General features: G+C 39.3%; 1 protein-coding gene across 7 annotated transcripts in view; it reads left to right on the forward strand.

Moving 5' to 3' along the window:
* vav2 (vav 2 guanine nucleotide exchange factor) overlaps positions 1 to 14,863 on the forward strand; it is a 196,877-nt gene that overhangs the window by 88,122 nt on the left and 93,892 nt on the right. The window lies entirely within an intron of this gene.

The raw sequence follows: 14,863 nt of genomic DNA on the forward strand, positions 1-14,863 counted from the left end.
ATGGCCGAATCGATCGCTTAGGGTGTGTAAGATGCAGTGCAAGCTCTCTGCCTATTCCACTCACTCACACTGAGATGAATGGTAATCAATTTGATGTACGATGGAGGAAATGCTTTAAAATCCACCGTGTCTTCCCCATTTGGGATGGATATCATCTTTTTTCAATAAACACCTGAACATGCTCTTCCAGTTAAATTACCATTGCCCTGCATCTCAGTAAGAAATCGCGTGTTCAGGTGTACCACACAGCAACACACACACACACAGCAGTTGACACTGTTGTCATGTTATCGACATTCTAGACGAAGTGTAGAACGTTTAATGTTTTTAAATCAAAAATACACTTTTGTACATCATGCATAAAGGGGTTTATTTGTCTTATTTATCCAATAATTTACATCTATTCAAATATATTGTTCACGGGTACATATGATTGATAGATCGGTTAAATAACGGGTACTCAAAGCAGAACTTTTATGACTGCATCAATCATCTGGGTTTAGTTAGGAAGCAAAACCCCCAGATGTCCTGTTTCTAGCCCCTTTTCTGTTAATATATATGTCTCATGATTCTAGTGAGTTTCTGGAAAGTCACTCACTCTTTTTCAGTGTCTCTTTTTGGACGCAGTCTAAATAGTTTGAACTGCGTTTATTCGTGTTGGTTAGTACTCCCTAAGATTGTATTTTTTGCAGCCGTCTTTTGCGCTCCTCGCCGTGACCTTCAGTGACAGAAGTCATTCTTGGCAGTGTGACAGATGATTCGATTTTCCTGCTGCAAAGATGTCAGAAGATGATCACAGGGTTACTCATGGTTAAAATGTCAACTTTTAGGGCTGACTAACTGCAGCCGAGTGATTGTAAACAGTCTCAAAGTTTCAATATTGAAGTGGGGTGGGGGGCTGCACATTCACAGCGACAAATAATTAGTCTCAGCTATGGTTCAATTTTGAAAGTTCATTTTTATAGGATATTAAAACAAGTAGCATAGCTAGGCTGTAGGTTACCAATCTAGACATTTACTGGATGTCTTGAGGGTATAATTTGCAATTTGCAGTTTATTGCATTAAACATACAAAACCATTATATAGTCCTTGTAAATCTGCGACACAGACATCTATTGTCTACAGTAATCACTTTCAATTATGCTCATTCTTTTTCTTTTCCCACTTTCTTATTGTTACTCTTTTTTTTACATGTAGCTTACTTTTCCTCCTTTGAGGTTTTGATCCATTATAGATCAGTGATAAAGTCATGATCCTGAAGTTCCAGTACAAGTCAATGCCTCACCTGCTTTGTTCTTTCTAAGCATCAGTCCGAGGAAGATCAATCTCCATAAGTCAGTCAAATAGCCCTCCAGGGTGCCTTCCTACTGAGCGGATCCACCACAGACACCAGACGGCTCACAGACCTTTTAGTCCACTGTCTCTGTCGCATTTAGCAGATCTCATTTGTCACAATGCGTCTCTCCTCATGGGCGAAGGCAATAATTCACTCAGTGTGTATTTATTACGGAGGCACTTTTTTGATTTGATCTTTAATGAAAACAAAGTTGATGGTATGAATGTCGCCACACAGCGAGAACAAAAGAGGCGATGCCAGCCTCTGTAGTAAGGACTGGGTGATTAGAAGATACTAATCCAAACTGAGAGTAGGGGACACAAAGAGGAAGTGGAGAGAAATAAGTTGGAGATGTGTTTGATGCAGACACCTTTCAGCTTCATTAACTGGCACTATTACAACTCCTGCCTCTGTTGAACCAGTGCCCCTGTCTCTGGGGCATCATTAATATAATACAGCACAGGTTTTTAGAAAGGTATTAAGCGATTACTGTGGCTGAATAGATTACATGTAGAAGTACTCATGAAAAAGGGATTTGTCCTTTCATACTCATTCAGTCCTTGTCATTACAATAAATTCCAAGGTGATGAAAATTTCAACAGAGTTTATCTACCTTAATTTGCCAAGCCAGATGGCCAAAGTAGCAGTCAGCTGACTTGTGCCAAAATGACGCCTATTATTTGCTTCCACCTCTATTTAATGATAAGATTTTTTTCTGTCCTTTTTTGCTTTTGATCAGATAAAATGGGATTATTCATAACTACGGCTCACTACTGTCATGTGTAGCTGATTACTCCTTCTCCATTTTATTATTTGTGATACTCTCTTGTTAAATATTTTATCTCTGTTCACATAGAGCTCTAGAAATTCTTGAATGGGGCGAGGAGGGGAAAAAAAAGATGCGATCATCATTATTCTGGGCTCTGGCTGTCGTTGCTGCAAGAAAGGATTTTAATGAGGGTCGTCGCTTAATCACAGGTGTAAAACAGAATGCCTACGACACAGACTGATACTGATATGCACTACTAGATTCACATTACATATAATGTGGGAGACGGTAAGACCTAATGGGCCGCTGCGGAGTCAGATGTAATGCAGCATAGAGGACAGGACATGACATCAAGCAAACACAGCGGTGAGGCTAATGCACCATCACACCATCACATCAGAGACAAATCAGAGGGACAGGATGAGTCATGAGACAGCTGCGGGTCAGCACGCTAGAAGGAGACAGAAAAAGAAAGAAAAAAACTTACAAAGTTGTCAACACTATAACTACTCTATCTGTATGTGTCCAAGGTCACCGCACTCTCTTTGCAAAAAGATGCCCTGCAAACATTCGTGGGTGTTTCTGTAAATTGCTGTAGCTCAGTAAAATTTGAAAAACAAAACAAAATGGAAGAACAGATTTGTATTCGAGGGGCTGTCGTCAGATTTGAAGTAAAGAACAAAAAAGAAAATCAAAGTAAATCAAAGAAGCCACATAATTTCTTTTCTCACACACTGGACAGCAAATCATTGGCAGGAAAACACGTTCAGCACACTGTTGTAACCCAAGGGCAGCACTGTGCGTCTGTAGCAGGCCACAATTTGCCAAACCAGTGCGGCAGAATGATGCCATCACCGCCCTGCTGCCTGCTTGATGTAAGTTGGTGCAGGGTGGCAATGTGCTACGGAAACACAAATCAATCAACACCTGCTGTTATTATTTTTCTCTTTTGCATGTCCTTCCTCATTTAAAACATCATCTGTGCTCAGTGTCAGAGTTAGGTTATAGATGCCAAGCAGCAACAATGCCTCTGTTATTAAGGTGCATCTTGCTGCAGCTAATTGAGGCCTGCAGTATGCAGGCAAATTAAAACACCAAAATAACACTGATGTCTAGCCAAATGGGAAGGAAAGGACAAAAAACCCCAAGGTATCATATTCTTCCACCTTTTAGGGATCAATTATGAATTATTTATACTTTTGAATTTTTACTCTATATACTGACACTAGTTCTATATACAAGCCATCTAAATCTAGTGAGTTTTTCTCCCTGACATCCATCTCTGGGCTGTGGAGAACAGAGCTGTGACCTGTCAAGGTGGCAGACAGCATCCCATATTGACTCTTGTCAGCTTGAAAGTCTCAGTTTCTCCTGTGCCTCTTCCTCCTGGGATTACCTGGAATTCACCAGACTGTCAGAGAGCAGACGTACTTCCATCTCCACCTCTAACGCTGAAATACACAGCCTCGTCTTCCAGGAGATATAACATTTCTAATTGGAATGATTCAAACAAAGCTCCTGAGAGTGAATCTTTTTTCTTTTTTATTTTATTTTTATGCTTTCAGTGGTCCCGTGACGACAAAACAGCCTCCTGCCTGCTGCCAACGCTTCTGCTGTTCACACAATTCATGTAGAAAATATTTGGAAGATAAAGTCCCACTTGGGATTATTTTGGACAAAATGATATGAATGCAGAACTTTTGTTATTTTAAACTGACACAAGAGTAGAATGCCGATGGGTTCTACAATACTGATTATTCTAACTATGGCGACGTTTAGATAGGTCGTTTGCCATTAACATTCCTATTTCCAAGGTTTTGAAACATCAGGCAGCTACCCCCCCCCCCCCCCCCCCCCCCTCACTCACTCACACACACACACACACACACACACACACACACACACACACACACACACACACACACACAACAAAACAACAACAAAAAAGACCCTAACAAACCCTAAAAGCACAAGTATTACAAAAGAACATATTGACCAGATGATGGTGGTTTTAAAATCACCAAACTTTACAAAAGCCATCTGGGAAAAATTTCACTAACCCACAAACCTGCTGGTGGTGCTTAACTGAACAAATCTGGTACTTCCAAGAAATTTGTCATTTTTCCCATATTTATATGTACATCTTATATGCACACGAATCAATATGACCCGTGTTTGATGTCATTAAAAAGGATGAGGTGGGACACAAATTGAAATCTCTGCATTGATGTCTGATGTACTGCAATCTACTTCCCTGACCTCCACACCTCCACTGTCCACATTGCATTGACCACTTAGCTTCCTGCACTGGCAATGAATATTGGCACTAGTGTGATGCATAATTACACAGCTGTAATGAATACTGGGTTCTGCAAACTTTTATATGAATTAAAACCAGTAGCTCCAAAGTGTTTCATAAGCTAACTAGCCTTAGAAAAAAAACGACTCTGCTAACAGAAAGTACATTTTGCTAACTAACATACGCCCTCAATCCAGTTCTGTTTGAACTGTTTTTCCTGTTGGCAAACTGATACACTTAATGGCTAATAATGTTGTTTGTATACTGAAAATAGGTCATTTTAGTCCATTGGTAAGTACTTGGCAAGCAGTGTGATGTGTGTAATAATCTATCACTCTGCATTTAAGGTAATACTGTAAATGAGATGTTCTTGGTGTGAAATTAAAATGATGAATTCATCCAAAAAGTGTTAAAGATGCATAAATACTAAAATGGGACATTTAGCCATTTTTTGTTGGATTGCTAGAGAACATTATGACTTTGTAATATATTATTTAGATAAGATCCTACAGGGGCGTTAGATTTACCCACGAGTTTGGTTGTTCAACTCAAGTTCAGGGACAAATAGACAAACAAATGCACAGACAGAAAGATTTTATAACAGAATATTGCTGCACTGATTTTTAACAAAGAAAGAGTTCTGGGTAGTGAAGGCTTGCATCTTTAAAAAAAAGCCCTTTAAAGTCTTGCAGCTAAATGCTTGGCAACGTTGGCACAAAGCGCTGAAACTGCTGATGCGAACATCTAAAATAGAGACACCGTGTCCGTCAGCACTCACTGTCTGCTGCTCGAGGCTGATGGAAGATGGCCTTGTTAATTATAACCGCTGTGTTTTCTAGTTTATAACTGACTCTATGGTGCTTGTATACATGAATGCAGTCTTACAGGATAATGCTCACCCTGGCTCTCTTGGTTTACTTAACAGGGATAAGTACTGTGCATATTTTAGAATTCCAGTATTCAAAAATGTAAAATTAGTACTACTGTAAACCTACGAGAGACTATTTGGCAGTTCTGTTAAGAGCCAGGCAGAGAAGTGCTGCCTGTAAGATTACTGTTACAGAATATCTTAGGGATTTTTAAAATTTCTAAAACCTGGTAGTAGTGAAATGCGTATATAGAGTACATAGATTTTTTTTTCTTCGTTTTTTGAAGGAACCAGCCCTGTAACAAGTGGGAAAATGCAGTGCCATCTTTTTTTTCTTTTTACTTCAATAAAAATGATCTTTTGCATACGTCAAAGTGACAGAGCAAGAAACAGTGGCTGAGGCACAAAAGGAGAACCTCTTCAGAGAGCAAAAAGCAGATAGAGCTGTGGTCAAAACGACTAATTTCCCTTATGAAATCCACCCTGTAAGACCTCCTGGAATAGAGTTTATTAAATGGTGGCTTATCATTACACTCTCACTATAGATAGCCTTGGAATCCCTTATAGACCTTGCTAGCCTACTTTCAGCGCCTCAGAAAATGTGACTGAAGAGTGGAGCAGGTTTTTCCTGCTCTCTGATGGTTTGACCTCTGACCTGCTTGTTTATAACTGCGTAGGAGGTGTCAGATTTTCTCATTGGATTACTGCTGGTTTTTGTCTGTCTGAATATGACATGCACATATATATATATATATATATATATATATATATATATATATATATATATATATATATATATATATATATATATATATATATTTTTTTTTTTTTTTTTTTTTTTTTTTTTTTTTTTTTTTAAGCTTGGCTGACGTAAACCTGCATTGTGTATTAGCTCAGAGATGCTTAAGGGAAAAAACAAATCCCTTGTAGTTCATGGATTTATCCTTCTGCTGTCTTCAATGCTGCACATTCCATTCTCCTACTGGTAAAACTGTCCTTGAATGCTGTTTGTGTGTTATGGGTAGGTATATATCATTGTGTCGAGTGGTTTTTAGCAGGACGGTATTCCAAATGCTCCCCCACTGCTGCAAGAGTAATTTTGCTTGTATATAGCCCCACTTGGTTGCTTGTCTTTTCACCACTTAGCAATCGATTCCCCCTCACTGCTGGACTCCCCGCCCTCTCTCTCAACCCCTACATCATCCCAAAAGACTGACTGTCAGAATGAAGGGGAAAGGGGGTACCAAAAACAGAGACAAGAGCGAGTGAAACAAAGAGAAACGCGTGTAAACAAAGAGACTGAGGAAGAATGTGAGGGGAAGTCAGAATATTGAACAGGAAATAGAAGTGCCATTAAATGTAAATGAGGGGAAGAAAAAAGTCAGTGATGCATGCTTTTACCTCATTTTACCTGTCATTATATTAGATATAAAAACAGAGTGAAAGGTCTGACCAGCATTTAAGCTGAGTGATAACAAGTGCTAATAAATGATACCTGATTTTATTTAAAGGTTTATTGACACATTAAAGTCCTGCTTGTTACCGTAGAGCAGGGGTCCCCAATCCCAGTCCACAAGGGCCGGTGTCCCTGCAGGTTTTAGATGTGTCCGTGATCCATCACAGCTGATTTAAATGGATAAATTACCTTCTCAACATGTCTTGAAGTTCTTCAGAAGCCTGGTAATGAACTAATCATGTGATTCAGGTGTGTTGACCCAGGGTGAGATCTAAAACCTGCAGGGACACCGGCCCTCGCGGACTGGGATTGGGGACCCCTGCCGTAGAGTTGTTTTTTTTTTTTAATGCTATATATCTCAAGGACAGACAGAAGAAAGCTTCTGTGTGGCCTTAAACAAACAAACAAGCAAAATGAATCCAACAGGCTAAATTTATTACACAATTACTAGAAGAAGAGTGGAATAGTTTTTTGGACCACAGAATTTGGCAGACTTTGGAGCATTCATGTAGTCCAGCATCAGTGTTTTGGCTCTGGGCTAACTCTAATCACCTCCAAATTGTTGCGAGTCCAAACATTTGCTCACACAATACAACATGCCAAAGCTAGACGGCACAAACGCGCACCAAACCCACCTATCTGCAGCCTCTCTCCCTCGCTTTTACTCCGCATCCACACACCTGCCCTCTGACACAAAGTCGGTCTCCCGGTCCATCCCTCCATACCTTAATGAGGAAGCTCATTATGGACAAACATGCTGCTGCTCCTCTGAATAAGCAACTAGGACACCTATGCTGCTCAGCTGAGTGTGGAGCTGCAGGCTGAATATTTTATTGATTTTGCAAGTCCAGCTGTTGATCTATCTTGTGCATCCTTGTCATTAATATAGTGAGTGCAGAACAAAGGCCTGTGTCCTGTGAGTTCATCAGACTGCGGTAATTGTTAAGTGGTTGCTTTATTGTGCTGTCTCTGCTCAGGGTCAAGACATTTTGGTTACACCTAAACTGAGTTTATGATCTTTGCTGGTTGTTGTATTTTGATGTAGTGTTTATACATATATATTTGTTATAGTTGATAAGCAGTTGTGCATTGTTGTGCTTGGGGATTCTTTTAGTGCTATGTTTAACGTTTTCAAGGACACAGCACATATGGATTCCAGACTTCTCATTTACTTAGAATGGGGTGATACTATGGTTCACTTTCTTTGCTTTGTTTGTGCTGGGAAGAAGAGTTGAGAAGCCTTTTGAAATTCTAGTACCAGCACCAGCCAATCGAATCGCAAAGTGAAACTATCCTGAGAGAGCACGATTGTTACTGGTGCAGTTTAAACATAGTGGATAGTATATGGCCACAACTAGGTGAGCTTTTGCTAACTGGTAATGAAAGCTCTAGGTGTGATAACAGTGGCAGTTGGAGCCTGCTCGGCTTCATGGGCACTGGTTTGAGCCGTTAGACTGGACCTTTCTACCACGTGTGTGCTCTTTGTGCCCTTTAGGTCATTTTTAATGAATTGTCTGACTAATATTATGTTTTGCTGTGTGGTACAGTCCTTTAACTGGAAGTCTGTGCTTTAGTTTTGGTGAGTGAAGCTGTAGTATTTTTTAATATGTGTATTTCTGAATCAGGCTTTCTAACCAAGCCATCCAGCATTAGCTGATAACTTGGCAATGACTGTATTACATACAGATATAGCCACTTGTAAAAAGAACAGTTCAGATCCATACGTTATGCTACCTATGAACACAAGCTACAGAAATCTGGGTACCAATACGAATAAAAGAAGAACAAGTTAGTGAAAAACATCGGTGGATGTAGTTTGCATGGATTTGCAGAGGCTTTAAAGACACTTAAAATAATTACAAATCAATTTTCTTGTGTGCCTTTTCATTGGGTTTCTGTTATTGTTAGCTAAACTGATAACATAAAAACAGAAATGATGATGTTTTTGAGTTGTCCCGGGTATCGTTTTATTGTCTAGATCTCCTAGAGACAAATTACACATTCAAGATTCACTCAGTCTGCAGATAAAATGCAGACTTATGTGTCTGTATAAAGCATTTTCCAGCTTTCTAGGTTTCTTTGAGGCTGTAGAGGTCAAAAGCCACAATACTTGCCCCATGCCATATTCCTTAGTCTTCAATTCTCTGCAAAGTTGTAGGGGGAGATGAAGCTGTGTTCTTTAACCTCCGAAGAACTCTTCCACGGCATGCATTTTTAATTTCTCTTTGATATTTGGGCATATTGGGACCCGATGAATGTAAAAACAAAGGATTACCAGATTTTTTTTTTTTACCTGATTTTTGTTTCTAAGAAAAATGAGAGCCACATATGAGGATATTCATTTAAAATTTCAATAGAACAGTAGCAGTATAATAATTGTATAATATAAGCAAAATTGAGTATTTTGGTCTAAATAACCCAAAATGTGATGTCCACATATGTGGATGCCAGGTCCTAGGAGATTAAAGGACACTTGCACACACGCACGTGCACACAAACACGCACACACATACATTATTCTCTGATCCGTTATAGTTCTTTATTTCGCATCAGCTTCATCCTCCTCAGTGAGGAAATGAAGCAGAAAAAATCTGTTAACATCCCAGAAACATTTCGATTATTGAAAAGTGAATGCTAATTTCTGTCGAATTCATTTATTGGGAGACAACAATCAACGGTCCCTGGAACCTAAATGCAACAAACTCAGGGTACAAATAGCGTTATGAAGCAGAGGGAGCGAGTGTCCTAAAAAAAAAACTGGTGATTTTTTAACATTCAAATTAAAGATATAGCATTATCTCCTTTTCTAGATAAGGAAAACAAAAGTCTTTGAGATTTTGGGCCCTAAATGTGCTCTTCAGTCTGAGGTGTGTTGAAGCTGCGACACAGTCGTCTAATGAAGTTTCTCCTTCTAATGTAATTAATTACAGCACTTATCTGACCAGACAAAAAGCCAGCTCGATGGATTATATTAGGATGCAACATCTCTGCCCTGGATGGCCGACTGGGAAATGGATCGTGATTATCTCACAGTTAGAACAACAGAGACACACAGAGGCCCATCGCTTCATATCAGATCAATTAGCAGTAAGGCTCTCTTCCCCTGCACTACTCGGTGTCATTATAGCACCATTTTCCAGGCTCCAAAGCAACTATTTTGCTATCATAAAGGAGCTGTAACTCTTTAACGCAGAAATGCCGCAGTCATTTCTAGCAGCTCAAAGCCATGCCGATATTCAGGGTTTGAATTCACTAGGACCCCAAAATCATATTGCGCTGTCTTCATTGATTTCATATGAAGGTGAAGCACGAGCAGAAAAAAGACACTACAAGCATCTAAAACTTCATATTTTCAGCATGATCAGAGCAAATCCTTACTTTATGTGACACAAGAAGATGAACTGAAGGAATTTAACAGATAAAAAGTGTCCTTGAATTAAGCAGTCCTTTCAGATCTGTGAAGCTACTACATTACCTGTTTATTAGGGATGAACGCAGAGGCTGTGCAAACAGTCAATATTGCCTGTACTGACTGAGGTGAAAATTGGCTTCTCAATAAGTGGAAAAAAAAATCCTGAATATCTCTCTAAATATTTTAAGTTTGTAGAGGGGATTAGTTTTACAGTCCACACATTCTGTCACAATCAGTGACCATAGAGACATCATCTGTCTCTGCTGGCTAGAAATGTGTGCACTGACCATCTGTGTTTGTGCGAAAGCTCCGGAGCAGATGGATCTTAAAACTTCCAGTGATTTTCCTCCAGTTTATTTCCTTTTATTTCAAGTCTCTGTATTTTGATGGTGTTAAGCCATGCAACTTCACGATGGGGGCAGTTATTTTTCTCATGTTAAGATATTGTAAACTCATGCTATATCTCTCTTTGTGGGTTTTTTTAAAAACAATTTTATTACTATATTAAGCACTGTGTGAGAGTTAGTCCATTGCAAGTTTGCTCACATCATGTTGCTCACACCTCCCTTGGCAGTCGGCTGGGTAAAGCCATGTTGCGTACGGTCTTTTGGAGCTGGGAGCTCTGACATGACAGCTTACAAAGTGCAATATTTAAAAAGTTTCATACTTCTAACAGTATAAGTCTTTACCACCAACAGCAGATTCTCGTGGCAGCAACCACAGTCTGTGTGTGAAAAATGCAATACCGTCCTTCCCTCCCTCAGGGGAAGAGGCGCAGGCATCTTTATCTCCTACTGGCCGACACTCTCCATATTCCATTGCTAAATTACTTCCTCTGCCTCTGTGATGGAGAAGTAAAAGGAAACGATAAGTCTGAAGGCATGGAAATGGAATATATATACTGTATAAACGGCAGTTTCTTGTGGGATCCTTTCAAGCCGAGCCTTCTGAAAGATTGGAGAAATGACTCTTTAGGGTCCTGTGAGAGTTGACGGGAAGAAAAGGATCTCCGTAGGAGTGGGATGAAAGAGAGTATAGCATATACCTCGTGTTTTCATCATGTGTTATGTTGTCATATTTTATACTACACTATACCTGGTGTGTGTTGGTGGAGTAATTGTATAGGCTACTGTATACTGGCAAGCAGGGAAACAAAAATATTCCCCAGCATAGAGGATTAACAACTATGGGAGTGACAAAAGTTCATAACAAATACAAAATGAGAAATGGCTTTCTACTCTAAACAACAATTACAGATTCACCAAATGTCTACCCTGGCTTTCTCTCCGTGTTTAGCTGTATTTGCTCACATTTCTACATGAATCATGCACACATTAGTTAATAAATTTATTCCAAAAATAACTATTCTTCTTAAAGTACTTATCAGAGTAATTATCCTTCTCTTGACTTAAAACCACACATCGTTTCTCATCTGCTTCCTTCAGAAACACCAAAGCAACAGGAGTACAATAGAGTATTGTAATATTAAGTTGAAAAAAACAGCAGTCGAGGTGTCTCTTCTCTCTGTTTTTTTTCTACATCATGTTTGCTTTTTGTTGTTGTTTTGGATTTATAACTGTTGTATCCTGTGGTTGGTGGAGTTTACAGAGGTGGGACCAAGTCATTGTTTTGCAAGTCTCAAGTAAGTCTCAAGTCTTTATCCTCAAGTCTCAAGTCAAGTCTCAAGTAATGTCAGGCAAGTCAGAGTCGAGTCTCAAGTCACTGGTGTAAAAGTCCGAGTCAAGTCACAAGTCTGAAACTTTGAATTTCAAGTCCTTTCGAGTCTTTAAAAAAAAAAAAACAACGAAAAAATAATGTTGCAGTTATGCTAAATGTAAATATTAGACCATGTAATTTTAAAATCTGTGTTTTTCTCAACACATGACAAAATAGTGAACTTAGAAAATATACACAAATTGTGAAATTGCACCTCTTTAAAATGCAGCTCAATTAAACCTAGCTCCAAGAATAATTTTCACCGACAGTTCTGAGATAAGCTGCATGTTATTCTTGGATGCGGTTGTAGGACCGGCTTTAAAATCGCATGACAAAAATATCATACACATTAAAAAAACTGCATCACCAACGTAGCCTGGACAACATTTGCTAGTTAGATGAAGTCAGCTATCTCATCCTAGCATATTTATATGCATATTTATAATCATACGGTTCTTGGAGTGAGTGCACACACTCATGAAGTTTAGTAACTTCAGGTCACTGCAACAAGCCCAGGTACAGTTTACCGACGGATGGGTACAGGACCTTGAAATGCACCGTGTAGAAAGTAAAGACCATCGTACGTATCATAAGTTTACCAGTCTCACAAATCGTCGTCATAAATACACATTCGTTAACCGTTTATTAATAGGACCTTTGAGCTCAACGGTAATTAATTAGTAGTGGAAATAATTTCTGGTAGCATCACAGAAATGTAGCAGTGACAATAATACTGTATGCTGTAATCGTACTGGACAATTAGTGATACAAAAAACCTGTTTTATCCTGTGAATAAAAGTATATGTTTTTGTCAGTGTACCATAATAACAGAGGCGAAACGCAATATTGTGTCAGGACAATTCACTATTTATGCACAATAAATAAAGGAGCATAGCGCGACAATTTCTGTTCAGCGCCAGACTTGCTTGTAACCTATATCACCAATTATGTTATGAAAATGACGTATTAACTACTAAAAAACACTGACCTTCGTGTAAATGCTTGGAGCAGACTAACCTGTGAGCTGGAGTGTTCTGGGATGTTATATTTGACCTTTGAATGGCTGCAATCCAGGCCACCCGTCGCCTCTTTGTTACTTCGGAAACATGGCTCGAACAATTTCTCTTCAACGAGGTAATCCGATAACAACCGATCTCTTTACCCGTCGGCTTCCCATGGCTGTCATGCGACCGGCTATTGCAGTTAATAATACAACGGCTTCTTGTGTTTCTTTTTATCGCTGTATAACTGATTTTAATTGAAAGCCTGCGTGCGCTAGTACCGCTTGCCACGAGTTCCCAGAATCCTTTGCGGTTCTACCCGTGAATGACGTCACATTTTCAATCTCTATATAATATGCATGTTAAATTTTATATTTGGGGTAAAATATCAAGTCTTTTCAAGTAAACCGGTTCAAGTCCAATTCAAGTCCCAAGTCATTGGTGTAAAAGTCCAAGTCAAGTCACAAGTCTTAGAACATTTTTTCAAGTCAAGTCTAAAGTCATAAAATTAATGACTCGAGTCTGACTCGAGTCCAAGTCATGTGACTCGAGTCCACACCTCTGGGAGTTTAAATTAAGGCATCCAACTGTATGCAGTGGAAAAGAAAACAAGCCTAGAATTTTGTCTGAAGGGCATCTGCATGTGGTGAACCACTTCACGGCCCTGTTTGTTTGCATATTGGGTCTTTTGGGCTGTACATGGAGTGAACTGAGTTAATCAGCTTCACATCAAGGCAACAAAAATTTAAAATAACCCCAGGTTGGAAAAAAATCCCTCCAGACACATCAAACTGATGTAATTATTTACGAGACTGTGTTAGCGTTTAAACACGCCACTTGAGTCGTGGAGATATGAGTGGAGTGCTGGAGCATGAGGCATTATATTACACTTGTTTGTTTTATCTACTGAGAATGTTTTAGTTGCTGTAAAGTTAATGGATCTCATACACAGTGTTCAAGTTGTTGGGATCCTTAGTATTAAAATCGGGTGTTGATTATTTGCACATCTTTTTTTCTTTTTACATAAAAATGCTTTGAAATTTCTGGTGCTATGAATGGGCACTTTTCACAGAAAATAATTGAAACTACAATTTAGATGGAAGAGTGTCTAACTGAAGAATTGTGAGATTTATTTCTTAGAAACTGTTATTTTTTTTTAGAAATCAGCAGGGTCAGCATGCTAAGCCTGTAAATGTGTGATTTGACAGACTGGATCGATACTGCAGTGCCATTAAAAACAGCCAAGCAATAAAATATTTGACTCCGATCTGAATGCAGAGACTCACATTGGCTTCTTTCTGATTTCCTCTATTTCTAAAAGAAGTTGCATGCAAAATGCAAATACAAATGCATTTTATTTTAACAGGGTGCCAATACAAAGCCAATCCGTGACCATAACATAGTGAGAGCCTTCCGACAGAGATACTCAGCTTGACCCTTAGAAATGTTGGTGATAAGGAGCAGCTGCCTCCCTGTGATTCCTCTCATATCCTTGGTATGTCTGGGGTTGCTACTGTTGGTCGCCACCTTCCAGCAGATGCACACTCTGAGGTGTGAGGTACAGCATGCTGGTCTACTGCCCACACTGACTCACTTAAATACCAGCCAATGTGGCCTGACAGCCTCCACGCGCAGCTTGGGGGCACCAGAGCAGCAGCATCAGGAAGACACAGATTAAACATCTTATACATCAGAATGGTTTATCTGTGCGGTTGAAGTAAATCCTTCTTAGCACTTAACTTAGGTGAACTTTGACCTGAAAATTTGGGCTTTTGAATAAAAGCAAGCTGTTTTGATAGTGCAGGCCAGGGCCAGAAAGTCCATAGTGAACTGTTAAGCTTTGTTGTATATCAGCGTATACGTATTTGTGAGAGGAAACGCAGTTAAACAAAAAAGCTGCAGTTGTTAGTGTACAATCTGTAATCCTCTTACGTCAATATTGCATTATGAGCAAAAGTGGTATTGCTTCTTAATGTAATAGTCAATGATTATGTGATCAATACGT

This window comes from Rhamphochromis sp. 'chilingali' (genome assembly GCF_963969265.1).
Source record: "Rhamphochromis sp. 'chilingali' genome assembly, chromosome: 2".
In the NCBI taxonomy this organism is placed as follows: Eukaryota; Metazoa; Chordata; class Actinopteri; order Cichliformes; family Cichlidae; genus Rhamphochromis; species Rhamphochromis sp. 'chilingali'.